The 27,016-nt window shown below is 43.2% G+C and overlaps 1 pseudogene; it reads right to left on the bottom strand.

Annotated features, from left to right (window-relative positions):
- Positions 1 to 3,952: 3,952 nt before the first annotated feature.
- Positions 3,953 to 26,563, bottom strand: LOC121482489 (annotated as a pseudogene).
- Between the last annotated feature and the right edge of the window lie 453 nt (positions 26,564 to 27,016).

The following is a 27,016-nucleotide window of genomic DNA, read 5'->3' as shown; positions in this document are numbered from 1 at the left end:
TAGATATCGTCACATGGTTCACCAAAATGCCAGTACCAATTTATACTCCCATCAGCAGGACATGAGATTTTCTGTTTTCAACATCCTCATCAAAACTCAATAGTATCTGAATTTTTTATTTTTGCTGGTCATCCAATGGTGGTAAAATTGCATTCCCTTACTGTTTTGTGTTTTTCTGATGAACAGTCATATTGCATATCTTTTTATATATCCTTTGGCCTTTAAGCTTCCTCTTCTGTGAGTTACCAATTTCTATTCTGCTGGTTCATTTGGGTTTTTCTCCTGTTGATTTGTAAGATCTTCTTATGTAATCATCTTTGTAATTTTATGTTTTGCAAATAACATCCTTCTAGTCCATGGATTTTCTTTTCATTTTATCTTTGAGAGTATTTTATAGGTCCGAAGTATGTAATTTTAGTATAGTTGAATTTATTGATCTCACGTTTTGTATATTTAAGAAATCCTTCCCTATACCTTGGTCACAAATATATTTTCCTAAATTGGGTTCAAGAATTTGTAAGGCTTTATTTTTCACAACTGGAATTTGTTATTTTTGTTTACCGTGTGTTTTAGTTCTCTGTTGCTGTGTAACACGTTACTACTAATGGCAGCTTACAGTAGCACAGATTAATCAGCTCACATGTCTAATACAAAATAGCTGATTCTCTGCTGATGATCTTAGAAGGCTGAATCTAGTTGTTGACTATTTGTGTGTTCATTTTCCAAGTTAATGTGGCTGTGACAGGATTTAGTTCTTTGCAGCTGTAGGTCTGAGGTTCTCATTTCCTTGCTGGCCATTAGCCAGAGGCTGCTCTAGCTTCTAGAGGCCATCCATATTCCTTGCCACGTGCCGCCCCCCCCCCCCCTTGATCTTCAAAGCCATCTTCAAGGAATATCCCTTGTGTGAAATTCTTCTACATGCTTCAAATCTCTCTGAGAATCTATTTTTCAGGAAGAGTCCTGTCTTTTTTAAGGGCTCACCTGATTAGGTCAGGCCCACCCAGGATAACCTCCCTATTTTAAGGTCAACTGATTTGGTATCTTAATTACATCTGCAACATTCCTACACAGCAGAACCTAGATTAGTGCTTGATTAAATAACTAAGGGAAGCTGCGAGTATACCATGGGCTCCATAATCTTGGGGCCCATCTTAGAATTCTGCCTACCACATGATATAAAGTAAGGATCCATATTTTTTCCCCATTTGGATCACTGCTTTCATTTTGGAAAATTTAAAACATACACAAAAATGGAGAAAATAATCTCATGAACTCCTATGTTCCCAGTACCCTGCTTCTGTGATTTCATATGGCTGATCTTTTTTCACCCATGTCCCCCGACTGCCTTCTCCCCATTCCCTGCCTGCAGATTATTTTTCAGCAAATCTAAGACATACTAGCTTGTCTGTAAATCGTTCCATATGTATCTTTAAAGATAATGACTTTTCTTTCCACCTGGAATTAGCCTAACTCAAGGTAAAGGGCACCATCCTTCAGACTGCCAAGTCTGCCCAACACTTCTGACACCAGCTGTGAGTTAGGGATTTCCCAAAATCACCTTCACATTTGCTAACTTACTAGAAAGGTCCAGAGCACTCCCAGAAACCTATTATATTCAGTCACATTTATTATAAACAAAGGATGCAAATTAGAAGATATGCTTAGGGCAGTGCCTTGGAGAGGGGAGGGTTCCAAAGCTTCCACCCACGTCGTCAAAGATGCGTTACCCTTCCAGCATTGATATGTGGCAATAAGTATATGGAATATTGCCAAGCCAGAAAGTTCACCCAAGCTTTGGCATCCAGACTTTTCTTTGGGGTCTCATTATGTAGGCATGATTGATTGAATCATCACCCACGTGGTTGAGCTCAATCTCCAGGCCCTCTGTGCTCCCAGAGGTCAAGCTGATACATGTGGCTCACGGCCCCAACCCTCTAATTACATAGTTGGTCTTTCTGTCGGGGCCAGTCCCCACCCTGAGTCATCTCCTACCCTGAGCCATCTCATTAGTACAGGGCAGAGGCTAAAGCACCCACCGTGAATAACAAAGATACTTCAATCACTTAGGCAATTTCAAGGGTTTAGAGGTTAGCTCCCAGGAACTGGAAGCAAAGGTCAGCCAAGTTTGTCTGTTCTTCTTTCCTTCCTCCCTTCCTTCCCACAATATCATTATCACATCTAAAAAATTAAAACAAATCCTGTCATCAAATATTCAATAGATGTTCTAATTTCCCCCATTGTCCATTTTTATACAAGCAGTTGATTTCTATAAATCAGTATCCTAACAAGCTTCATACATTGCACTTGGTTGATATGTATCTTAAGTTCCTTTTAGCTTATAGGTTCCTCTTCCCCCTTACCTCCCGCCCCCCCCAACCCTTGCAATATTTTTGTAGAGGAAAATGAGTCATTTGTTCTATAGAGTCTACCATGTTCGAGATTTCGCATAAATTACATAACCATAAAAATACTGTTTACACGTGACGTATTTGAATTCACTGAGCTAGAATAGACAGTCCAGATACACCTTGTGGCACAAACTGCACAGGCACAAGCTAGCATTTTATTTATTTATTTATTTATTTTAAGATTTTATTTATTTATTAGAGACACACAGAGAGAGAGAGAGAGAGAGAGAGGCAAAGGCAGAGGGAGAAGCAGGCTCCATGCAGGAAGCCCGTGGGACTGAATCCCGGGCCTCCAGGATCACGCCAGAGGCCAAAGGCGGCGCCAAACCGCTGAGCCACCGGGGCTGCCCACAAGCTAGCATTTTAAAGGCCCTTATGAAGAAGCCACTAGTTTGAGTGAACAGCTTGGTGACCTGGGAACTCTGGAATGTCTGTTCTAGTCTGTCCCTGATCCATCTTCCAAGCTTAACTGCACTTTACCCTCATGTTAATGAATGCTTGGAAAGCTCCAGAACTTCAAGGCCTGTTTCTATATGACAGATACTTCATAGAGGCCTGTTACTATGGCCCTGCCTAAGGGGATTTCTAAGAAGAAAACAAACTGCCGTGGCTGTGACTTGAAATCCCCCAAGACTTCTGCCCATAAAGAAATGAAGATTTGACCAACAAGGGCTTCAGAGCTCTGGGGTCCAGCTGTACAAACTCTAGCAAAAACAAAACTGGAACTCTGGCTGAATTGGGGAATCAGGTCTTCTGGGCCCAAATGACTTTTAAGTCAGAATGACACAGATTTACTGAATCCAACTGCAAAAAGCTTGACTAAATAAAACTGGCTGTGTCTCAAAAACAGCCATGTCTTTCAAAATAATTCTTTGAGAAGTGCTCAGAGGTGAGAATTGAGCCTCAAATAAGTACCTTTAAAAATCCCACCACAGCTGGGACACCTGGATGGTTCAAGGGTTGAGCCTCTGCCTTGGGTGCAGGTCCTGATCCCGGGGTCCTAGGATGGAGTCCTGCACTGGGCTCCCCTCAGGGAGCCTGCTTCTCCCTCTGCCTGTGTCTCTACCTCTCTCTGTGTGCCTGTCATGAATAAATAAATAAAATCTTTTTAAAAAGATTTTATTTATTTATCCATGAGAGACACACACACACACACAGAGAGAGAGAGAGAGGCAGAGACACAGGCAGAGGGAGAAGCAGGCTCCATGCAGGGAGCCCGACGGTGGGACTCGATCCCGGGTCTCCAGGATCACACCCCAGGCCGAAAGCGGAGCTAAACTGCTGAGCCACCAGGGCTGCCCAATAAATAAAATCTTAAAAAGAAATAAAATCCCACCACAGTTATCTCACCACTGATAAATCTGCAAGTCTGCAAAAGAGCTTCGTTGTCATACACAGAGGAGAAACTGATCGCCCATAAGGAGTATGAATTAAGGGCTCTTAATATATTTTCAAAAAGACAAAGCTACTTCTCTTGGTTGTGGCTTCTGTCTAGGCTTTTGTCCCGGTGAACACACCATTTGAGGATGGGATGGATACCATGGTCATCCCAGGGGTCTGCTTGTAGTCGCTGGCTTCTGGGACTGCATGAGGGACTCCGACCAACTACCAGGGTGTTTGGCAGATTTGCACTGTAGGTATACAAGCTGGTCTGCCACAACGTTGAAACTCAGAAACACATCAGCTTCTGTATTCCAAACTTTTGTGCTGTCCAATGTCCAAGACTGACTTGGGTGCAGAGGCTCTGTGGTGCTGCAGTTAAGACTGTTGTTCTTCTGGAAAGCTTTGTTGTGGGGAGCCAGACAGGAGTGCTCCTTGTGATCAGAGCTCTTGGGACTTTCTTCCTCAGACTGCTCCCATGTCACTGTTGGTCCCACCAGAAAATTGAGGGCGATTACAGACAGCTAGAGTGTGATGGTCCAGAGAGTTGGGCCTTGGAAAATACCTTTTTTTTACTTTGATACATAAAGACCTGAGACTTTTATGCAAAGCAATGGGGCTGCCAATTTGGGCTGATAGGATGTGGACCATTTTATGAGGCTTGGGCTAGGATTCCTTCACCTTGACTTTGAAGGAGTTATTACTTTCTTCCTGGTCAGGATTGATGTCAGCAGCCCATGGTGTGGTCTTCTCTCCTCACACAGAGACGTGGTCTACACCCAGTCTTGGGGCCAGTTTGGACCTTGACATCCAGGAAAGCTTTCCCACTACTAGTCCCCAGAATGGCTCTTGTTTCTTTCCGGACCACCAGCTGTCTGAGGACCTCCCTAATTTCAGCCTACTATCCGAATTCTTCCAGCCTCTGTTCTCCTTTTCCTCTTCTTTCCCAGAACAAATCTGTTCTCTCTGCTCCTTGTCTTTCTCCTCTTCCAGCATCTCTGCAATCTTTGCTTGTGTGTGTGCCTGGCATTCATCCTGGTACTTGGCCATCTGCTCTGGCAATGGCCTGCCAATAGCTTCTTTAAGTTTCTGTAGAGGCTCCTTCAGATGCACCCCACAGCTCCCAGAGAAGTTTTTGAGCAAGTGTGAGCAGGACGCCCTTGCTGCAGAGCAGGAGTGAAGTCCCAAGGCCAAGCACTTCAGAACGGACTGGGCTGCTCAGCTCCCAGGTTTGAACCTCTATGCCTACTAGGAGCCCATTAATATAAATATATAAATAAATATATATAAATATATAAATATATATTATAAATATATATATAAATATAATAATATAATATAATATATATATAAATAATATATATAAATATATATTTATATATAAATATATAAAACTTCATTTACACTCTCCTTCGACGCTTCTGGTGGCCTGAACGAGCTCCTCAGTACACCTCTCCAGGGCACCGGCAGGCCTTTGCAGAGGGAAGGGAGCTATTTGAATTCCTGGTCCAATCCCACCCCATAGGAATCTCTTGCATCATCTGTATCACAGAGGGGGGTCTTCCTTCCAGAGACTCACTGGGCAACTACTTCAAGTCCAAATCAGTGAAAGGGACCATGGCAGTGACCTCCTGGATAAATTATTGTCAGAAGCAGAGCAGAAGGTGGAGAGCAACCTTCTGGTGGGAAGGTTGATGCTTTCCTATTCCCACAGGCTTATACTCATGCCTGTTTGGGGGAGTTATTTCTCTTTCTGATATCTCTTTACCATCTCTTAATCACTTAATGCCCCTTGGGCATTTCTTCTTCCTCTTTTTTTTTTAAGATTTTATTTACTTATTCATGAGAGACACAGAGACGGAGAGAGAGAGGCAGAGACATAGGCAGAGGGAGAAGCAGGCTCCATGCAGGGAGCCCCATGTGGGACTCAATCCAGGGACTCCAGGATCACACCCTGAGCCGAAGGCAGACGCTCAACCGCTCAACCACTCAACCGCTGAGCCACCCAGGCATCTCCTCCTCCCCCTCCTCCTCCTCATCCTTCTTCCTCTTCTTTTTCTTCCCACCACTGAGAGCTGTAAAACCGGTTTAGGGAAACCAGAGCTTTGTTCATTTCTTCTCCCTGTTGAAAAGGTCATCTTTTTTTCTCATCTTACTACCTTCCTTCAACTTCTTTGATAATTTTCCTGCTTTCCTTTAACGAAGTCATTGTCAGATTCTGATGCTTGTCATAGCTGCAGGTTCTCAGGTTGATGTAAAGTGTTCCATACTTTGTGGTCAGAGAAGCAGAAAGAAGCTCATTCATACACTTCAAGCCCAGACCAGAAGGCAGAAGAAACAGATTCATCATACTTCTCTCCCATACCAATCGAGCCCCATATCTGGTCTTTTCCATGATTCTTTCCACCCTCGCTTCCAGATTGAAGACCTTCTACTTTTTCCTGCACACCTTCCACTAATCCTGGGTAGAACTCTGGGTATGCTCATCATCTGGGTCAAACACACGAGTGTAATCTGAACAGTTGCTGCAGCCAGCTTAGAATCTCAGTGCTCTTCTGCTCCCCCAACTTCCTCTTGCCCAGATTTCTTTAAAAATGTGAGACTCAGAGGGCCCGGGAAAGAGGTGAACTGGATCCTGTGGAGATTCTGACATGACTACAAACAAGTGTCGTCAACTGTGACTGTTTGGCTTCTTTGTCGCAAGTGCAACAGCACAGTGAGCTGCAACTATTCCCTCGCTAGCAGGCTTGGCCAGCACTTGTTATCAACTGGACCCAGAGGCTAGTCTACCAGTGGTGCCCCCTGCAGTTCCACAGTCCGAGTCCACAGATCAAAAACCTTCCATATGAATCAAAAAAGAGAAGGAAAATCCTAGTTCAAGGTCTGTGAAATGTTTCAGGGGACACTGTGGTGGCTGGTAGCTAATGCCCTGGGAGAACTTGGAAAATCTGGCTTTTCGGGGCACCTGGGTGGCTTAGTGGTTGAGTGTCTGCCTTTAGCTCAGGTCGTAATTGAGTGTCTGCTTTGGGCTCTCAGGTCCTGGGATCAAGTCCCACATCAGGTTCCCCAAAGGGAGCCTGCTTCTCCCTCTGCCAGTGTCTCTCTCTCTCTCTCTCTCTCTCTCTCTCTCTCTCTCTCTGTCTGTCTCTCATGAATAAATAAATAAAATCTTTAAAAAAGAAAAATCTGGCTTTTTGAAAACCAGTTGTTAAAGAAGAGCACTCAATGAAAACTCAACAATAAGAAAACGAGCAACCCAGTTAAAAAATGAGCAAAAGACCTGAACAGACACCTCATCAGAAAAAGATACACAGATGGCAAATAAGCATATGAAGAAATGCTCCACATCCTATGTCATTTGGGAAATGCAAATAAAAATGAGACCCCGCTGCACCGCTATTAGAATGGCCCCAATCCAGGACACCAACAACACTAAACACTGGCAAGGAAGTGGAGCAACAGGAATGCTCACTCATTGCTGGTGGGAATGTAAAATGGTAACGCCACTTTGGAAGACAGTTTGGCAGTTTCTTACAAAGTTAAATATACTCTTATTATACCATCCAGCAATAGCGCTCCTTAGTATTTTATCTGAAGGAGTTGAAAACTTATGTCTACACAAAAGCCTGCATATGGAAGCTTACAGCATACTTGTTCATAGTTTGTTCATAATTTCCAAAACTTGGAAACAATCAAAATGTCCTTCAGTAGGTGAATAGCTAAAAATGTAATGTTATTCAGTGCTAACAAGAAATGAGCTATCAGGTCATGATAAGGCATGGATAAATGCATGTTGCTAAGTGAAAGAAGCCAATGTGAAAAGGCTACATACTGTGTGATTCCAGCTATGTGATCTTCAGGAAAAGGCAAAATTATAGAGACAGTAAAAAGATCGGTAGTTACTAGAGGTTGGGTAGGAGGGAGGGATGTGTAGGTAAAGCACGAAGGATTTTGGGGGCAGTGAAACTATCCTGTATGTGGATCCATGTCACTGTACATTTGTACCATGGACTTTAGTTAACAATAGTGTACCAGGGACATCTGGGTGGCTCAGTGGTTGAGCATCTGCCTTTGGCTCAGGCTGTGATCCCAGGACCCTGGGATCAAGTCCCAAGTCGGGCTCCTTGCAGGAAGCCTGCTTCTTCCTCTGCCTGTGTCTCTGCTTTTCTCTGTATCTCTCATGAGAAAATAAATAGAATCTTTTAAAAACACACACACACAATAGTGTACCAATACTGGCTCATCCATTGTAACATATCTACCACATTGATGCAAGATAGAAATAATAGGGAAACCTGGGTTGGTGGGGAAGGGGGAGCATTTGGGAACTCTGTATCTTCCAAATAGTATTTCTGTAAATCTAAAATGCTCTAAAATATAGTCAATTTAACGAAAAGCACTCACAACCATGGGAAAACAGAAAAGACCTTCTGTAAGAAGTCTCCCAGATGACAGCAGCCATCTGAGGCACAGTGGAGAGTGCTCACCAAGCCCAGAACCTGGAGGAGAAAAGGAGACCAGGCTTTCTGGGGCCATGGCCAAGCAGAGCCACCGGGGCAAAGGAACTGTCCTGCATGGGACAGATGGCTTTCAGGGACAAGGAAGGTGGGTCTTTGGGGGTGAAGTGGCACCGAGGGGTTAAGTGCTTGTAGTCAAAAGCCCAGGGTGAAGAGAAGGACCCCTGGTCTCTTTCTTTCTTTTTTTTTACACAGGCTCCTTACCCAACATGGAGCTCAGTGTGGGGCTTGAACTCACCACCCTGAGATCAAGACCTGAGCTGAGGTCAAGAGTCAGATGCTTAACCAACTGAGCCACCCAGACAAATCCCTATCACCACCCACTTTCTAATGCATGTTGTGCCTTCACTGATCTAGAGCACCTCAAACATAATTCTTCTGAAGTCTCCTTCTGTTCCATTGACATCACTTGCACTGAGTTCATACAGTTTGTTTTGTTAGATGTTTTTTCCTTAACAGAAGATTTCGTTATGTGTTCTAGAATTTTTGTTTGCACATTCATTTGGAGTGCCTTTTCCTTTCTTTTTGTTTTTCTCTTCCTTTGTTTTATTTTCACTTACATTCTGACTTTGTCGAAAGGTTTGGCAGTTGCTTCAACTCAGCACCCCTTGCAGCAGGAAATTGCATGGAAGTGGCACACACACCCTGTTTCCTGGGTTTGTTACTCTGTATACTATTGATGAACCATTTTTGTCTGGGCGTGGAAAATGAAACCATCACTTCCACAGTGAACCTGGGGCATCTCTTGGACTGTAATTCTGCACCAGTTCAGACTTCTCTCTTACCAGGTTCCCAATGCTGCAAAATAATGGCCCTCTTCCTAGTTCTACCTGCTTCTTCTATATAAACTGATCTAGAATCTTTGCTCCATTTGCTTGCGATAGAGAGAAAATATTTCTGCAGGGAAAGGGAGGCACAGAGCAGAAATGCAGAGAAAAGCAACAAATCTAAGGATGAAGAGGGAGGAATTCATGGGTTCCCCATTTTCCTCAAGCCCTGTTCTCTGCTATTCTTGAAGTTTGTCTAACTACTCTATCTTTGATTCCAGGACACGCCTTAGTATTCTTATAATACCTCTCTCATATGTTTTTGCTTAAGCTAGTTCCTGTGGGTTTCTCTCTTTTTTAAAAAAGATTTTATTTATTTATTCATGAGAGATACAGAGAGGTAAAGACATAGGCAGAAGGAGAAGCAGGATCCCTGCAGGGAGCCCGACGTGGGACTTGGTCCTAGGATCCTGGGATCACAACCTGAGCCAAGGGCAGACACTCAACCACTGAGCCATCCAGGTGCCCTGCCCTGCGTTCCTAATACTTAAAATCAAGAGGCATAGTGGATATATGTCTTTTGGGCATTCCCTGGTCCGATGTGCTTGTGATTCCTGCACCTCACACTGTGGGAGTTCCCAGTCCTAGAACTCCTGCATCTGAGTAGCAGTCTTGGTTCTCACTGTGCAGCAGGAGGGTTTGGATACCTCTCAATCTAAGCAAATTTTGACAGGAAGACAGGGTTTGGTCAGGAAAACAGAGCCACTCTATGTACTCCAGGAAACTAAGGGCTTGAGGGTTTATGTGATGTGGCGAAGCTAGGGGAATGAGGGTCTGAAGGCTGTGGGTGGAAGGCTGGAGTTAACAGTCAGCAATGCTTCCCACATGAAGCACTGGCTGGGGGGCAGGTGATTCTCAGAAAGTCCTCAAGGAAATTATAGTTCTCAAGTGTCCAGAAATGACCCAACCAGCTTTCTCTCCAGCAGCGAAGTGGAAACCTGAGAAGTTTGGGAAGCAATGGCAATTGGGTGTGATGACCACCCAGTGGGAAGTTTCGGGCAATTCCAAAAGTCTGGAGTTCACAGAGAACTATGAGAAAATGGAGTTTGCAGAGAAGACCTTAGAAGTCGGAGGCAACCATGCAAAGTCACCAACAAACAATTCAGCCCGAGAACCTTTGAAGACAAGAAAATTGTCCTGTGTTGAGAGCCAGAGGACTCCCGAAGTGAAAATGGCTGGGCCAAATGATCTCTAAGGTCTTTTCCAGTTTTAAGATCTGCTGAATCTTTAACACGGTCCACATAGTGTCCCCTGTAGACTCATCAATAACAAGGAAAACACGGGAGGTCGTGAAACTGGACCATTCTTAGTAAAGGGACAAGAGCCCTTTTCACACTAGCCCGTGATTGGGATCATGGTGCCTAGTGTCTCAGTACGGTTTGTCCTTCTTATAACTTCAGCTTTCCTGAGCAAATCAGCCCCCACTCCATAGCTTTCTCCCATTGTTTCTGCCCTCTGAGTTTTGTGCTACCACTTGCCATTGAGAATGCGCTGTCCTTCATTTGGGGAATATAAAAAATAGTGAAAGGGAATAAAGGGGAAAGGAGAAAAAATGAGTGAGAAATATCAGAGAGGGAGACAGAACATGAGAGACGCCTAACTCTGGGAAACGAACTAAGGGTGGTAGAAGGGGAGGTGGGCGGGGGGTGGGGGTGACTGGGTAACGGGCACTGAGGGGGGCACTTGATGGGATGAGCACTGGGTGTTATTCTATATGTTGGCAAATTGAACACCGATAAAAAAATAAATTAAAAAAGAGAGATAGAGAGAGAGAATCCGCTGTCCTGCCCCAGCTTTCTTGCTCAGTGCTGGCTCGTTAACGGTGTCCTTATTTCTAGCTTGGGGACAGAAACTCTATCGCCTCCTCTGGCTCCCTGACCAATCTGCTTAACCAATGCACAAGGACCTCGGACAGAGACCCTTGTCTCTTTCCCACTTAAAAAAAAATGATCCCATCTTTTTTTTCAAACTTCTTCTGCAGCCAGCCTGTTTTGCTCTCCTCTCTTCACAGAATATGTAAAATCTTTCTTGTACATTAAGAGCTTGTGAAAGTTTTACTTGCCTTAGCCACATGATTTCCAAAATGTGTTAATTATGCATTACTCACAAACTCTCTGAGCTTTTGCTGCTAATGTCATTTTACTGGACTGGGCAGAAGGTGCCTGTAGTGGTTACATAATCCTCAGACTTGCTGACAAGGAACTTTGCCACTATACCATGCTTAAGTGGGGGGTCTTCATTTTTGATTTATTGTCCTGATGAAATAAAATCCTACTGGCATTTTCTTCCTTTAGGTAGGTGGTAAAGGAAGTCAACATTTTCTCTCATCTGGATTTTTGACTTTACTTCCATAGACAAATATTATTGAAAGACTGAAGTAATATTGATCAAAACAGAGGACTGAAAATTCCTACTAAGATTAATGGGGGGACGCCTGGGTGGCTCAGTGGTTGAGCATCTGCCTTCGGCTCAGGGCAAGATCCCTGGGTCCTGGGATCAAGTCCCACATCGGGCTCCCTGCATGGAGCCTGCTTCTCCCTCTGCTTTCTCTCTCTCTCTCTCTCTCTCTCTCTGTCTCTCTCTCTCCTCTCTCTCTCTCTCTCTCTCTCTCTCTCTATATATATATATATATATATATATATATAATGAATATATAAAATATTTTTAAAAAAGATTAACGGGTTTTGGGTTCTTTTTGTCGAAGTAAACCACAGAACATCATCTCAACCCCTCAAATTTTTGTTACAGGGGTGCCTGGGTGACTCAGTCAGTTAAGCATCTGACTCTAGATTTGGACTCAGGTCATGATCTCAGGGACGTGGGATCGAGCCCCTCATCGGGCTTCGCACTGGGCGGGGAGTCTGCTTAAGATTCTCTCTCTCAAAAAAAAAAAAAAAAAAAGATTCTCTCTCTCTCTCTTTCCCTCTCCCTCTGCCCCTCCCCCATCTCTCTCTCTCTCCCTCTCTCTCTGTCTCAAAAATAAATACATACATACATACCAAAAAATTTTTCATTTCGAAAAGGATGCACAGTTCAATCCTCATAAACATGATGAAATTGGTCAGAAATGCTATAGTTTCTTCGTAGTTGCAAATGGTATGATTATTAAATAGACTGACATAGAACACTTGACAGCTCTTTCCTTCTTATACACTATAATTAATCTTGAAACCAGTTTTATCTGTCAGTTTTCAAAAATAAGTCAGTGAAACATGCAGTTAACACATGGCATGATTCCATGATAAATAGACATGATTCATAGTCCAGAGCACGTTCATGCAGAAACCAGCTTTGCCTTTGATGAAATGTCACTGCATGTTTATATAGCATCCTCTGAGTACTTCAGGAAACCCTGTATCTGAGGCTGAAATGCATATACTACTACTTATCTTTTCTGCAGCATGGATTCAATTGTTTGTTTTTTTTTTTTGTGAAATATTCTTCTTGGGGCCCATCTGTACAATCACAGAAATAATGAAGTGTGGCAATTTTTAGACATGTCCACAAATTCTTTGACGCTCTTCCCAGGTGGGTTCTATGGCCTCTCCACTTGAATCAGGGCTGCCATCAGTGATTCTTTCCAGCAGAAGTGAGCTGCATAACTTTTGAGGCAAGTTTATAGAAGGCCTTGAGGATTCTGCTTGGTTCTTGGGACACTTGCTGTGGGGAAGCCAGGTGCCATGTAAGAAATCCAACTACCCTAAGACTCATATGGTGTTGAGGCCATATGGAAGTGTTCCAGCTGACGGCCCAGCTGAACTCCCCAACAATAGCAAAACTCCCAGCCATGTGACTTAACCATTTTGGACGTCCAGCTCAGTCAAATTTTCAGGTCACTTCAGTCATTGAGGGAGCTCAAGCAAGAACTGCCCAGCTGAGCCCTTCTCTAGTTCTGCAATCAAATAGTTTTAGGGAGAATTCATCTTTAAGGAGATTCAAAATGCACATTGTAACATTAAAGTCTCTGATAAGTTCTACAGCACAGAAAGAAAGCTATGTAGCCTAGGGGCACCTGGGTGGCTCAGTTAGTTAAGTGACTGACTTTTGATTTTTTTCTTAAGATTTTATTTATTTCTTCATGAGAGACAGAGAGATAGAGAGAGGCAGAGACACAAGCAGAGGGAGAAGCAGGCTCCATGCGGGGAGCCTGATGCAGGACTCGATCCCGGGTCCCCAAGATCAGGCCCTGGGCTGAAGGTGGTGCTAAACCGCTGAGCCACCCGGGCTGCCCTGACTCTTGATTTTGTCTCAGGTCCTGATCTCAAGGTCCTAGGATAGAGCTCCATGTCAGGCTTCACGCTCACTGGGGAGTCTGCTTGGGATTCTCTCGCTCCCTCTCCATCTGTCCCTCCTCCCCCACCCCTCTCTCTAAAATAAATAAACAAATCTTAAAAAAAAAAGAAAACTATGTAGCCTAAATTTACTACATTTTAGGAAATACTGGCTTTCTGTTATAGCTTGGCTCAGAATTCAAAAAGAAAGCCAGTTGCAGTTGGAAAGTAAGAAGCTATTGGTTAAAACAAATTACACACAAGTGTAGAGAATACATCAGCAATCATCAGGAAGGAAGTTACTTACCCCTGAGTAGGAAGAGAGTTGGGTTTTAAAATGTCCTATGGTTCTGCCTCTTTTAGTTGTCAAAGAAGTAGCAGAAAGTCCTGGCTGGGTTTCAGGGCAAATCAATGTATGTATGTATCTATCTATGTATCTATGTATCTACCCACCTACCTACCTACCTATCCATCCATCCATCTTTATTCATTTCATTTGAATAGGTAATATATTCATATAGCATAAAACTTACAAGGTATAAAATGATATACAGCATAAACTTTCCCTCCCACTCTGTCTTCCAGCCACAGTGTTTCCAATTTCTTGTCTATTTCTCTAGGGTTAACATAAGCATATATTAACAAATATGCATCTATGTTCTTTAAAAAAAATACATAGGGATGCCTGGGTAGCTCAGCGGTTGAGCACCTGCCTTTGGCTCAGGGCGTGATCCTGGAGTCCCGGGATCAAGTCCCACATCGGGCTCCCTGCGTGCAGCCTGCTTCTCCCTCTGCCTGTGTCTCTACCTCTCTCTCTCTCTCTCTCTCTCTCTCTGTGTGTGTGTGTGTGTGCTCTCTCTCTCTCTCTCTCTCTCTCTGTGTGTGTGTGTGTCATGAATAAATAAATAAAATCTTAAATAAAATAAAATCTTTAAAAAAAAACATGGTGGCATACTGTACATATTGCATTCCGCACCTTGCTTTTTTTTTTCACATGGAAGTATGTATTTAAAGCATCCTATATCCATAAATGGCCAATTTCCTTATTCTTACTTTCCCTACATCCACCAAATAGTCCGTTGTATGGATGTGCCATAATGTAAGTAACCAGTTGCTTATTGACGGGCCCTTTCCTTTTTTTTTTTTTTATGATAGTCACAGAGAGAGAGAGAGAGAGAGAGGCAGAGACACAGGCAGAGGGAGAAGCAGGCTCCATGCACCGGGAGCCCGACGTGGGATTCGATCCCGGGTCTCCAGGATCGCGCCCTGGGCCAAAGGCAGGCGCCAAACCGCTGCGCCACCCAGGGATCCCCTTTCCTATTATAAACAATGCTGCGATGAATAAACTTGGACATGCATTATTTTGCGCAAGTGCAAACATACTGAGGATAAATGACTAGACATGGGACAGCTGGGTCCAGCAATGACAGATGTTGTTGGTGTCTGGCCCAGAACTCTTTTATGGGACTGGCATACCCATACCCTACCTGCAGCAGGTGGTGGGTGCTAAAAGCTCACCACTGCTGTTGACAGTTGCTGCCGGACCTGCAGATGTCTTCGAAGTCACACACTGCTCTGGGGCAGCCCTTGGCCAATGACTAACAGATGTGTGGGTCTAGTGGCCCTACCTCTTTGTCTCTGGGAAGGACGGCCTTGGTGGTCCAATCCCACCCAAGGGCACCTTATGGGATTAGGCTGAGACTAGATGGATCTGAAGCCATATCTTTCCCTAGTTCTTTGTCCTGACATCTCGTTTCCTTTACTCCCCAGCAGGTTTCTCTGGAGAACATTCCCTCTGTAAATCATCTGCACAAGAATCCCTGTTGCAGCCTCTGTTTCTAGGGAACATAGTCTGAGACAAATGGTATGTGCACATGGAAATTTTATAGATTTCATAAGTATTGCTCAGTTGCCCTCCATAGAGGTTGTACCAATGTAGACTCCTTCTAGTAATGTAAGAAAATATTAGGGAAAAAATCTTATAATCTTAATTTCTCACCAAGTATCAGTTAACCAATGAATATATGCCATATGCCATATCTTGTTTTGGGGATGCTACATTTGGTGCAGTGTACCCGTACTTTTTTGTTTGTTTGTTTCCAGAGGAACAGGGACACATGTCTGCTTAAAAAGTTATGTTTCCATCTCAACGGCCATGTGACCACCAACTTCATGGCCCTTCCACTTGATGTGACTGCCAGCAAGTGCTGGAAAGTAGGTGACTTGTGTGTTTGTGGCGGGGAGGGGGGGTGGTTTATAGGCAAAGGGAATGGTTAGGAAGGGTTTGTATATTTTAGGATAAAACAAAATGTAAGGACTGAAATCTTGGCAAAGCACAGGATACATAAATGGGAGGAAGATCTTTGGGATCCACAGAGAGATTCTGCTTCTGGATCTAAACTCAACCAATGTTCTTAGGTGGTATATGGTTTAAGCTGCAGCATGGGCTGCATAAGCTAGAGGCAGCCGGCTGTGGGCTTCCAGGTCAGCAGACTGGGGATCCAATCCCAGCTCTTGCTGACTTGTAACTCAATGACCTTATCTCTGAATCTTGGTTTCATTTTCAGTAAAATAATAATATCTATCTTGCCAAGTCCTCATAAAGAGTCAATGGGTTTGGTCCCTGGTCTGGGTTCTGTAAAGAGTATTGGAAAGGGAGTAGGAATTTCGGCTATTATCAGAGCGCTCTTATTGATCATGATGAGAGGTTTCAACACTGGGGAATTATGTTTAGTACAGAAGAAGGCTACTTCTTCCCCTTGTCCTATTCCAATTCTTTTATACTAACGAAGGCCCATGCTTCCTTCCCCTCTGCCCCCCAGTTTGTTCAGGAGCTGGGAAAGACAACCAATAAAAGAAAGCCAGAGCATGTGGGTTGCAGGGTTTTCTCTTGGCAAATGTTTGGGAACCCAATGACCTGTCCCCAAAAGGAAGGGCTGACTCCCTGTATTGCAAGGGGTTGTAATGGGGGTGAGAAGCTTTCCCATTTCATTTGTGTTTTTTTTTAAGATTTATTTATTTACTTATTTATTTATGATAGACAGAGAGAGAGAGAGAGAGAGTCAGAGACACAAGAGGAGGGAGAAGCAGGCTCCATGCAAGGAGCCCGATGTGGGACTCGATCCCGGGTCTCCAGGATCGCGCCCTGGGCCAAAGGCAGGCACCAAACCGCTGAGCCACCCAGGGATCCCTTTCCCACTTCCTCTGAAGAAAGCATAAAAAGAAATGGAAAGGCTGGAGCCCAAGGGATTAGGATGGACTTAAGCAAGATGTTCTAGGACCCACGTTGCTAGAAGATTCCATACCTCTGGGTTTATTTGAGTACAGTCCAGCTTTTTGAATCACCATTGGCTATGTATTGTCTAAGCCACCTAAAGGAACCCCCATCCACAATACAAAATGCACACATTAAGAACGAAGCCAGGGGTTGGGTTTGTTTGTGTGTTTGTCTTTTAAGCCCTCCATTATGCCTTAAAGCATTTTTGGGGTACATTTCAAATTATCTCCTTTCACTATATTCCCCACTGATGTCCTGCTCATAAATGTCGATGTTGCATAATGATGAGGGCTATGAACAACTTTATTTGCTGACTTGTTTTGGTGGAGGAAGGGAGGATTTTCTTGAGAAAAGAAACCTGGAGCATTAATTTAACAAAAGTTTGTGTTGAAAGAGTTCTCTCTGCTTTGGAAAAATAAGGAAGCTTAGATCTGTTTCAAGCCTTTCATGTTAGATAATGGCTGCAGAGTATCTCTCTACACCTTGTAGAGTAATCATTGCACAAATTATTTTGTGCTCCTTTCCACAATAAAGAACTTCTTGGTACTCACACTTGAGAGAACTTACAGATTGGAGTGGAGTGTGCTCCAAGCTTTTTTGTTTTCTTTGTTTTGTCCTTCCCCTGAAGCAGAGAAGGCAGATTCAGTAAGGGCACATGCACACAGGTAACATTCAGGGGGATCCAGGCTGCCATGGTGCACATGTCCAGGGGATATCATTACATCATATCCTATGAATGATGCCCTCGGGAACTCAATGGCGTAAATAGTGAGCCCCGGAATTGAGCCTTATTTGGTAATGTCACATTTTGCTTCTAAATGACATTTTAGGGGTCACACCTCATCTAGTTCCCCTAGGAAGCGTTGTCTACAGTCCAAGCCACCATGGCAACAACTTGAGGTCAGTGCTGTCAGAGCAGAAGCTGGCAACCAACTCCAACTTAAGATACTTTTCTTCCTCTGTGTCCCACTGGAGTGTGGAAGAGTGACTAATGCTTGGTCCCTAATGGTCCTCACAGCACAGGGGGTGAATCATCAAAAGCAGATTTTAGGGGTGCCTGGTTGGCTCAGTCAGTTAAGCGTCTACCTTCAGCTCAGGTCATGATCTCAGGGGAGCCTGTTTCTCCCTCTCCCTCTGCTCTTCCACCCCGCTCATGCTCGCTCGCTCTCTCTCTCTCCCAAATAGATAGATAGATAGATAGATAGATAGATAGATAGATAGATAGATAGATTCTGTAAAAAAAAAAAAAAGCCAGAGATTTTGGTCCTGTGGTCTATGGGCATGGTGACCATATTTTTTCAAACAAAAATCAAGACAAAGGATCTGGCAAAGGTTTATTTATGGTCTGTGGGGATAGTTAAAAGGACAATTACAAATAGTAATTTTATGTGTTTTATGTGACAAATCATTGTGTTCTCTAAGAATGAAACTATGAAATTGATGCTGTCCTGGACATTATAATGTGCACTCACTGCTTCTGATATGAGTTAAGCATCATTTATTGAAAGCTTATTGTTGAAACATCAAATTCAGTGCTTTACAGAAATTATCTCATTTTGTCCTCAGGACAACTCTTGCTGGGGAGGGGGCTATTAACCCATTTTCCAGAGGAGACAAGTGAAGTTCTGGATGAGAAGTAGCTTACCACAATCGTGTAGCTCATAAGCAGTAGAGCTGACATTTCTACCCAGGCCGGCAAAACCCGTTCTCTTCCATGATAGGACTCTATACTGTCTCTCCTATTTCACAGGGGCTTTTTACTCTTTTATTGGCACATTTTACTGGTCTTTTGGGGTCTGGAGTACAGTAAAAGGCTATGATTCTCTATAAATCTCTACAACAGAAGATTTGCAAGTCTCTCCTATTAGTGGAGAATAAGATATTCCTTATCTCTTCGATTTAGGTAAGGACAACAAATATTTATTAAAATGTCTACTTAGTACCAGGCACAGGTTTACTAACAATGGAATATAAAGATTAATGAATATCAATACTGCACTCTTCTTACCTTCAAAATGTGTGGATTAGAGGGAAAAGGCAAACACACAAACAACTAATATAAGGCCAGCTTTAATAAATGATATTTTTAAAAAGATTTATTTATTTATTTATTTATTTATTTATTTATTTATTTATTCATAAGAGACACACAGAGAGAGAGAGAGGCAGACACACAGGCAGAGGGAGAAGCAGGCTCCATGCAGGGAGCCTGACGTGGGACTCGATCCGGGGACCCCAGGATCAGGGCCTGGACTGAAGGTGGCGCTAAACCGCTGAGCCGCCCGGGCTGCCCAATAAATGATATTTTTGAGAAACTGATTGTTATAAGAGTTTCCAGAGGTGGAAATTAAATCTGACTAGGGAGGCTTCCTAGAGAGATTGGCATTTACTTAGGGCACTGGAAGATTTGTAAGGAGGTCATGGTTACTATGGTTGTGTAATCTACCCCAAAACTTGGTGGCATGAAACAATCATTTTAATTATCAAAAAATCTAATGTTTAGAAATTCAAGAAGGTCTCAGGGGAGCAGCTCTTGCTGGAGGTCTCTTAAGTGGTTGTGATCACACGTGATGGTGTATAGTCATCTAAAGGCTCCAGTGACTGGATTTCCAAGATGGCACACTCACCAGCCTGGCATTGATGCTGGCTCTCAGCCAGAATTCATTTGAGAACTCAGCTGGGCTGCCGCTGGGGTGCATGTGTCCTCCATAGCATGGTGGTCTCAGGCAGAAACTGTGGACTTCTCTGACCTAGCCTTGGAAGTCACACAACGTCCCTTCTGCCGTATCCTATTGGTAAGGAGAGAGTCACTACAGCCAGCCAAGATTCAAGGATCAAGGTCACATTGTAGAAGAGAATGCACTAGGGTGACAGGTGGAGGTGTGGGTGAATAGACTTCCAGTCAGATAAATCAGCAGGAGCAGGAAAGAGGGGTGTTCAAAGTGTGTTGAAGGCATGGCTAATTGTCTGGTAGAGCTGAGGTGTGGAGTGTGATGAGCTGGGGAAGATAAATTTGAAAAACTATTTTGGGTCCTGTCCATGAAGGGCTTTGAAAGCCAGAATGCTGAGTCTGGATTTACTGAGAGGCAACCTAGTGATGAGATTAACAGCATGGTGTAGGAGTCGCTAAAACACCTTCCAGATCAACCCTTGATTAGCTGTGACCTTGGGCGACCTTAACCTTCCAGAGACTCAATGTTCTTACCTACAAAAGGGGATAATTATAACTTCGTTGCAGTTTTACTTCACAGGATAAGCTAATGAATGTAAATCACTTAGTGTATAATAAAGGGTGGCTATTACCATTATTCTGATAGCAGCCAATGAGAGTGTCTGAGGATAAAGCATCATGATCAGATTCATCATTCAGAGATACCAGGTAGGCCCAAAGTCAGGAAGACCAGTTAGGAAGAAATGCCACTAACCTAGTTAAGCCATGAAAGCCTAAATTGGGGTGGTGACTGGGGAGGGCTTAGAATAACAAGACGTTGAAGAGATAGAGGTTTTATTTGGGGGCTCATTGGCTACAAGGGTGAGAAAGAGAGAGAGAGAGAGAACCTGATTTGGGTCAGGGGTCAGAGTGCAGAGTGCAGGTCCTCTTGGTGGGTTGCTGCAAAAAGACAGCATCTCTGAAGTCTAGGATGGCTCTTGCTCTCCAGGTAAAGGACGTGTCTTCAACAAGGTTCTAGAAGAACCTGGGACAGGGATTTCTTGGGCGAGCATTCTCAGGAGAATGAGGGGGAGGGAAGAAGGAAAGAGCAGGGGAAAATGTGAAGAAACATGGTGGTCTCACCTGGAGATTAGCTTCAACTGGATCCCACAGGGAGCTCTGCAGCTTGAATGCACCACACAGTTGCACCTTGAGGCAAAGGGAGCCTGCCTTTTGTGCTTCCCAGCCAGTCAGTTGTTGGCTTTGGGGTAGGACATAATCTCCCTTGCCAGATGGCTCTATGTGACCAAGAGCAATTCTCTGGGGAAAGGAGAAGCTGTGTTGCTTTCAGCAACCACCATTCCTAGCAGCTAAGGACCAGGTGTACTAGCCTGGGAAAGGGGGTTTGGATGATGCACCACCAGTGTCCATCATAAGGGTCAGGGTTTTGATCAGGGTATTCAACACCTTTCCAGAATCAGGGAACCACAGCAACTGCACTTCTGCTCAGTATGCTTCTGATCATCATAGAATATTCCTTTCAGGTCGCAGGCTGTGATAATAACTGTGTTTAGGAGCTCATCTTGTCTTCTTAAAGGATCTTAGAGTATGGCATTGTGCACATGGAGACTACCAAAATGTAGGCTGGCAGTGAGTCTGGAGCCTCTTGGCCTGCTGATACACAGAGAGACAGAGAGGGGGCAGGGGTAGAGAGGGAGAGAGAGAAACAAAGGCAGAGAGAAAGACAGAGGGCGGGAGAAGGCACCCGTAGAACAGACAGCACACGAAGATATGCATTGCATCATATTTACTGAAGAACTTCCTGCCTCATAATTTATGTGCCTCTCAAAGGCCCCAGCAAGTGCTATTTATTTCATCTGTAGCTCTGTGATCTTCTGTTCCATGCACATTGGATTTGATTGAGATTAGACAAATCACTGTTTTCTTTGAAATGAGAAACGTCTGAAGCAATCTCTGAACATGGTGCATGATAAATGTAACTGTTCGCATAGGTACTGTTTCCTTCTTTAAAGTCAATATAAATGATTAAACAAGAATAACTTACATAATTCAAAGTAAATACATACACACATACCAAATCTGTAGATGAATGGTTAGGCTGCCTGCCACCAGAAATCTCCCACTTCCCTTTTATTATTAGAAGCAAACACAAAACCGAATCAACACCATCAAGGGTTTGCCCACTTGGAAAGGATATTGCATTCCAGAGAGGTCCAAAGGTTACACTACTTATGACGATTGTACATTGTTCTCTCTCAAGTTCATGGGAAAATAATAGTCTTTATTTTTCTACCTCCATGCCAGCTTTTTAGCACTCAGAGTCCTTCTGAAAGGAAGAAGGCCCTTGTTTTGTGCCTTTTGTAAAGTGACCCTCTGGCCACTCTTTGGGAAGCCCTCCTACGAGACCAAGCTCATCTATTTATCACCATGGTTCTACTTTATTCTATTATAGAAATCTAAAACAAACCTCAGCTTCAGAAGGAGAGAAGATACTCATGAAAACCACTCACAGACTATCACCATTCTGATACTAGCCAGATAACTATATAAGAATGAGTTGCCGGAGAGCAGACGTTATGTTTGACCAGATGACCACAAATAAATGGTTTCCAAAAACATGTGTTAGATTCTGTTGCACTGAGTGGGCTAATTAAGTGCTAAAGATTAAATGCTAGTGGGGGTTCTCATTCCTGTCAAGATTAATGCTCAAGATGAACATGTTCTATATGTATTTAAAATGAAAAACAACAACAACAACAACAACAACAACAACAACAACAACAACAACTCGAGTGCCTGGATGGGTCAGCCGGTTAAGCATATGCCTTCAGCTCAGGTCATGATCTAGGGGTCCTGGGATCAAGCCCACATTGGGGTCCCTGCTCAGGGGGAGTCTGCTTCTCCCTCTCCCTCTGCCTCTCCCCCTGCTCTTGCTCTCTCTCTCTCTCTCTCTCAAATAAATAAATAAAATCTTAAGAAAAAACTGAACTTTTCTTATCTGATATATGATAAAAAGATGAAGATTCAAGAAACCCTGACTTGCAGTGACAAGAGATTTTGGACCAGTCTTTGAACCTCAGATTCTGGATCTCTAGAGTGATAATATTTGTTAGACCTGTCACCCAGCATTGCTCCTTACACCTAAGAAGATATAAATGGAAAGGAACTTTGTAAACTCCCGAGTGTTATTCAAATATTGGAAACTAGCAGACATTAAAGTATTATATACACTTAAAATGTCTTCTTTTGGGGGCATCTGGGTGGCTCAGTTGGTTGAGCATCTATCTGCCTTTGGCTCGGGTCATGATCCCAAGGTCCTGGGATCAAGCCCCATATTGGGCTCTCTGCTCAGCAGGGAGACTGCTTCTCCCTCCTCCCTGCTGCTCCTCCTGCTTGTGTGCACTCTTTCTCTCTGTCAAATGAACACATAAAATCTTTTTCTTTTAATGTCTTTTTTTAATTCCATGGCATGGGAAATATATACTGCAGGATATATGCAGGAAATTTTTAAATGCAGGAAATTTTAAATGCAGGAGAATTTTAAAAAGAGAAAAGTAGTTATAGGATTTAAAGGGTTAAGGGTTATTGGTTACCATCAGGGGTTGAATGGGAACCCCTCAAAAAGATACATGTGAATTTTAGTATCCCAGTACTTTTGAATATGACCTTCTTTGGAGAGAGGATCTTTGCAGATATGATCAAGGATCTTGAGATGAGAACATCCTGGATTAACTGAGAGGGCCCTAAATTTATTTATTTATTTATTATTTTGTTTAGGGCCCTAAATTTAAAAAGAAATGTCCTTATTAGAAGAGGAGAAACACAGAGGACAAATGTGGAAGAAGGCCATGTGAAAATAGAAGCAGATATTGGAGTGATGTGTCCACAGCCAAGGAATGCCAAGGAACGCTGGCAGCCAACCAGAGGCTGGAAGAGGCAAGGAAGGAGTCTTCCCTAGAAACCCAGTGGAGCATGGCCCTACTGGCACCTTCATTTCCGATTCCTGGCCTCCAGAGCTGTGAGGGAATATTTTCTTTCTTTCTTTCTTTCTTTCTTTCTTTCTTTCTTTCTTTCTTTCTTTTCTTTTCTTTTCTTTTCTCTTTTCTTTTCTTTTCTTTTCTTTTCTTTTCTTTTCTTTTCTTTTCTTTTCTTTTCTTTCTTTCAGGGTGGGAGGAGCCAGAGGGAGAAGGAAACAAGAGAGAATCTTAAGCAGGCTCCATGCCCAGCATGCAACCCAATACGGGGCTTGATTCTGCAACCCAGCGATCATGACCTGAGTGAAAATCAAGAGTCAGATGCTAAACCAACTGAGCCCCCCAGGAGACCCCAGTGAATACATTGCTATTGTCGTAAGCCACCTAGTTTGTGATAATTTATTATGGGAGTTCTCCAAAACTAACAGACATACTCACCATAACGAAAGCCCAATGAATTTCCTCAGGTCAGAAAATGAACAGTTTTGAAAGACAAGGGAAGCCGGGAGTTGGAAATCTTTAGTGCATGGCTTTTCTAATGAGAAAAGTTTATTGCCTGTCCTTTCTAAAGGAGCACAGTCACTTTAAACAGACCAGGAGAAAACAGCATTAAAAGCTATAACAAAGGCAATTTAGACAAGGGGAAGGAAAGTAATCATAGCAAATAATAAGATTGAGTCATTTGAGTGGCCTTATCTTGTATTAAGGAAAGAAATTTGGCATGCAATTAGGTAGGTGAGCATTTCCTCCTAAAGTGGAACATGGGGGTAAAAGAATACAGGGATTAGGAATGGAAACAATTAAGGGATAGTGGGAAAAAGCCTATTCGATTCAGAATTTAGACCTTCTTTACCTCAGACCTTATCTGTTCTTTATTTTTTGACTCTCCGTTTAGTTGTGTTTAAACATTTTAATAAAGAGATTGATTTTTATCAAGTGAAGTTGGAAAAATGTCATTGTTTAATCTGGGTGAGTCTTGGCAAAGGAAGTCTTTGGCTATTTGAGCAACCTTAATGGGGTACCTGGTACCCACAGCTCAACCACTTGGAGCCCAAATTTTTAATATGGCTTTTCCATATCCTGGGACTGACCTTTTTCCCAGAAGGCAATTTAAAAGAAGTCCTGCCTAGATTTAAAGTCTGCCTGGTTCCTATTTTGTCAATCTTCAGCCCACTTAATTTTCTTCTTTACTTCTCACTTGGTACATTTCTATGGTTGGTTGGTTGTTAAAAAAGAATAATACCACTGGTTAACTCTAGGCACTTATGGTTTCACAGATACTGTTTGACTCTCTCTCATGACAATTTTGGAGGCACTTATTACCATCCCTGTTTTATACACGAGGAAACCAAGGAGCTATGATATTGAAGGTAGTGTGATGAGTGGAAATCAAACAGATTTGAATTCGATTTCTGGCTCCAACTTCAGAAATAAGCTGTGTGATATTGTTTCGTTTTGTTTTTTAAACTATATCTAGTCTTTTTCTTTTAAGATTTACTTATTTAGGGCAGCCCCGGTGTCGCAGCGGTTTAGCGCCGCCTTCAGCCCAGGGCGTGATACTGGAGAACCTGGATCGAGTCCCACATCAGGCTCTCTGCATGGAGCCTGCTTCTCCCTCTGCCTGTGTCTCTGCCTCTCATTCTCTCTCTGTGTCTCTATGAATAAATAAATAAAATATTTTAAAAAAAGATTTACTTATTTATTCATGAGAGAGAGACACAGGCAGAGGGAGAAGCAGGCTCCCTGCCGGGAGCCCCATGCAGGACTTGATCCCAGGACCCTGGGATCACCCCCTGAGCCAAAGGCAGAGTGTGATCACCTACCCAATTTCATGCCAAACATCTTTCCTTAATACAAGGTAACAAGGTAACGCCACTCAACTGACTTAATCTTATTATTTGCTATGATTACTTTCCTTCCCTTTGTCTAACTTGTCTTTATTATAGCTTTTAATGCAATGTATCCAGCCTTCTTAAAGATACTTTTCAGGACACCTGGGTGGTAGAGTTGGTTAAGCATTCGACTCATGGTTTTGGCTCCAGTTGTGATCTCAGGGTCGTGAGGTTGAGCCCCCCACTGGGCTCAGTGTGGAGTCTACTTGAGATTCTCTCTCCCTCTCCCTCTGCGCCTCCCACTTGTGCTTTCTCTCTCTCTCTCTCTCTCAAATAAATAAATAAATCTTTTAAAAAATAAAGATACTTTTCACAAACAATCATGGTATTTCAGGCAGGCCATGGGCAGACGATCATTAACAGTATACAACAACTTTCAAATTCCCTTTTTGGGCTACCAAAAGCAGAAAGCCACTATGAAACCTAGTGAAGTCTTTGTGTGATTCTCTGAACAGGGAAAGTTTAGAGGGAGGGTTGACAGCTCATATTTAACATGTTGTTTAACAACTTTTCACAAGCCGACCCTGACTTTTAGGAAATGAAATGAGAATAGTAGAATTGCCAATCCAAAGATCCACAAACTAAAAAAGGAACTCATATGAGGGATGCCATCTCAGTGGTGACAATGTAAATTCCAGATTGCCTGACATACTGGGAACCATGTCTTGGGGTCAGGTTCCAACAGGCCTCTGGGCTTAAGGGAGTCAAATCTATGCTGAAGGCAGAGAGGGAGAAAAGGATGTAAAAAATGAATCTTAGTCTCTCCACACCACCAAGGCATTTGTGCCAAGGTGGCTCATGTGTGTTAACATCAAAGAATCCCCCTTCCTGAGAACCAAGAGGAAGTTTCTTGAAACTAGAAGGGAAAGATGTTTTTCCCCTTATATCATTTAGCTCCAGAGATATTCTATTAGTAATAATACGCCCTTCCCCCAAAACAACAACGAAGCGTTCTGGGTGCTGGTTAACGCAGCTTTAAAAAAAAAAAAAAGGCAAAACAAGTTTCTACATTTTTATAAAACTTGATAAAAAATAGTATCTCAAACTGTGTGGTCACCAGAGGTACACAGTTATCAAAAATGCACATGTTTCACTTGGCGTGTCCAGTGCCTTCAGCTTTCTGTTCCTGGTCTGTTGGGGCATCTCGGTTTTGGGCAGGGTCATTCCCATCCTTGCCGGCATCAGCTTTCCCCCTTTTGACCTTTGAGTACCTTCTCTCCCTTTTTTGTGGGGGCCTGTGTAGGCTTGGGCTTTGGCTTGGGAGAAGCAGGTTTAGCAGATAAGCTTGCAGATCTTCTCTGTGGCTCATCCTTCACCTTGGCTTTATCTCCTTTAGCATCCACCATCCGCCTTCTCTTGGGCCCTAGGAACTGGAGGCCAGGATGCGGTGGTGCAGGAGCTTTGGCTGGTCAGATCATTCTCTTCTTTTCTTCTTCACACTGCTTCTAAGCCATGTGTCCTTGGCCAGATAAGGCTTCCTAACCCTCACCTTTCTCATATGTAAAATGGGATACTTACTACTCCATTTTCCATTTTCTTGTGTTCTAAGGAGCCTTTTATTTTCACTTCTTGTTTTAATGTTTGAAATTGAGATGCGTCTTATAACTACTGTCTTGAAAAGTGTTTTTCCCCCTATGAAGTTGCTATTAAACTGATGATGTCTTCTCATTGGCAGCATTTGATAATTGAGAGACTGACTCATACACACCCCTCCAGGTTCTTCTAAAGCTTAAGATTATGGATGCAAGTGCTTGATACAGAGCCAGAGCTCAGGAAATTTTATTACGTTTCAGTAACTT

The sequence above is a fragment of the Vulpes lagopus genome, chromosome X (assembly GCF_018345385.1).
Source record: "Vulpes lagopus strain Blue_001 chromosome X, ASM1834538v1, whole genome shotgun sequence".
NCBI classification, from domain to species: domain Eukaryota; kingdom Metazoa; phylum Chordata; class Mammalia; order Carnivora; family Canidae; genus Vulpes; species Vulpes lagopus.
This window is presented reverse-complemented; position numbering and strand designations above follow the sequence as displayed.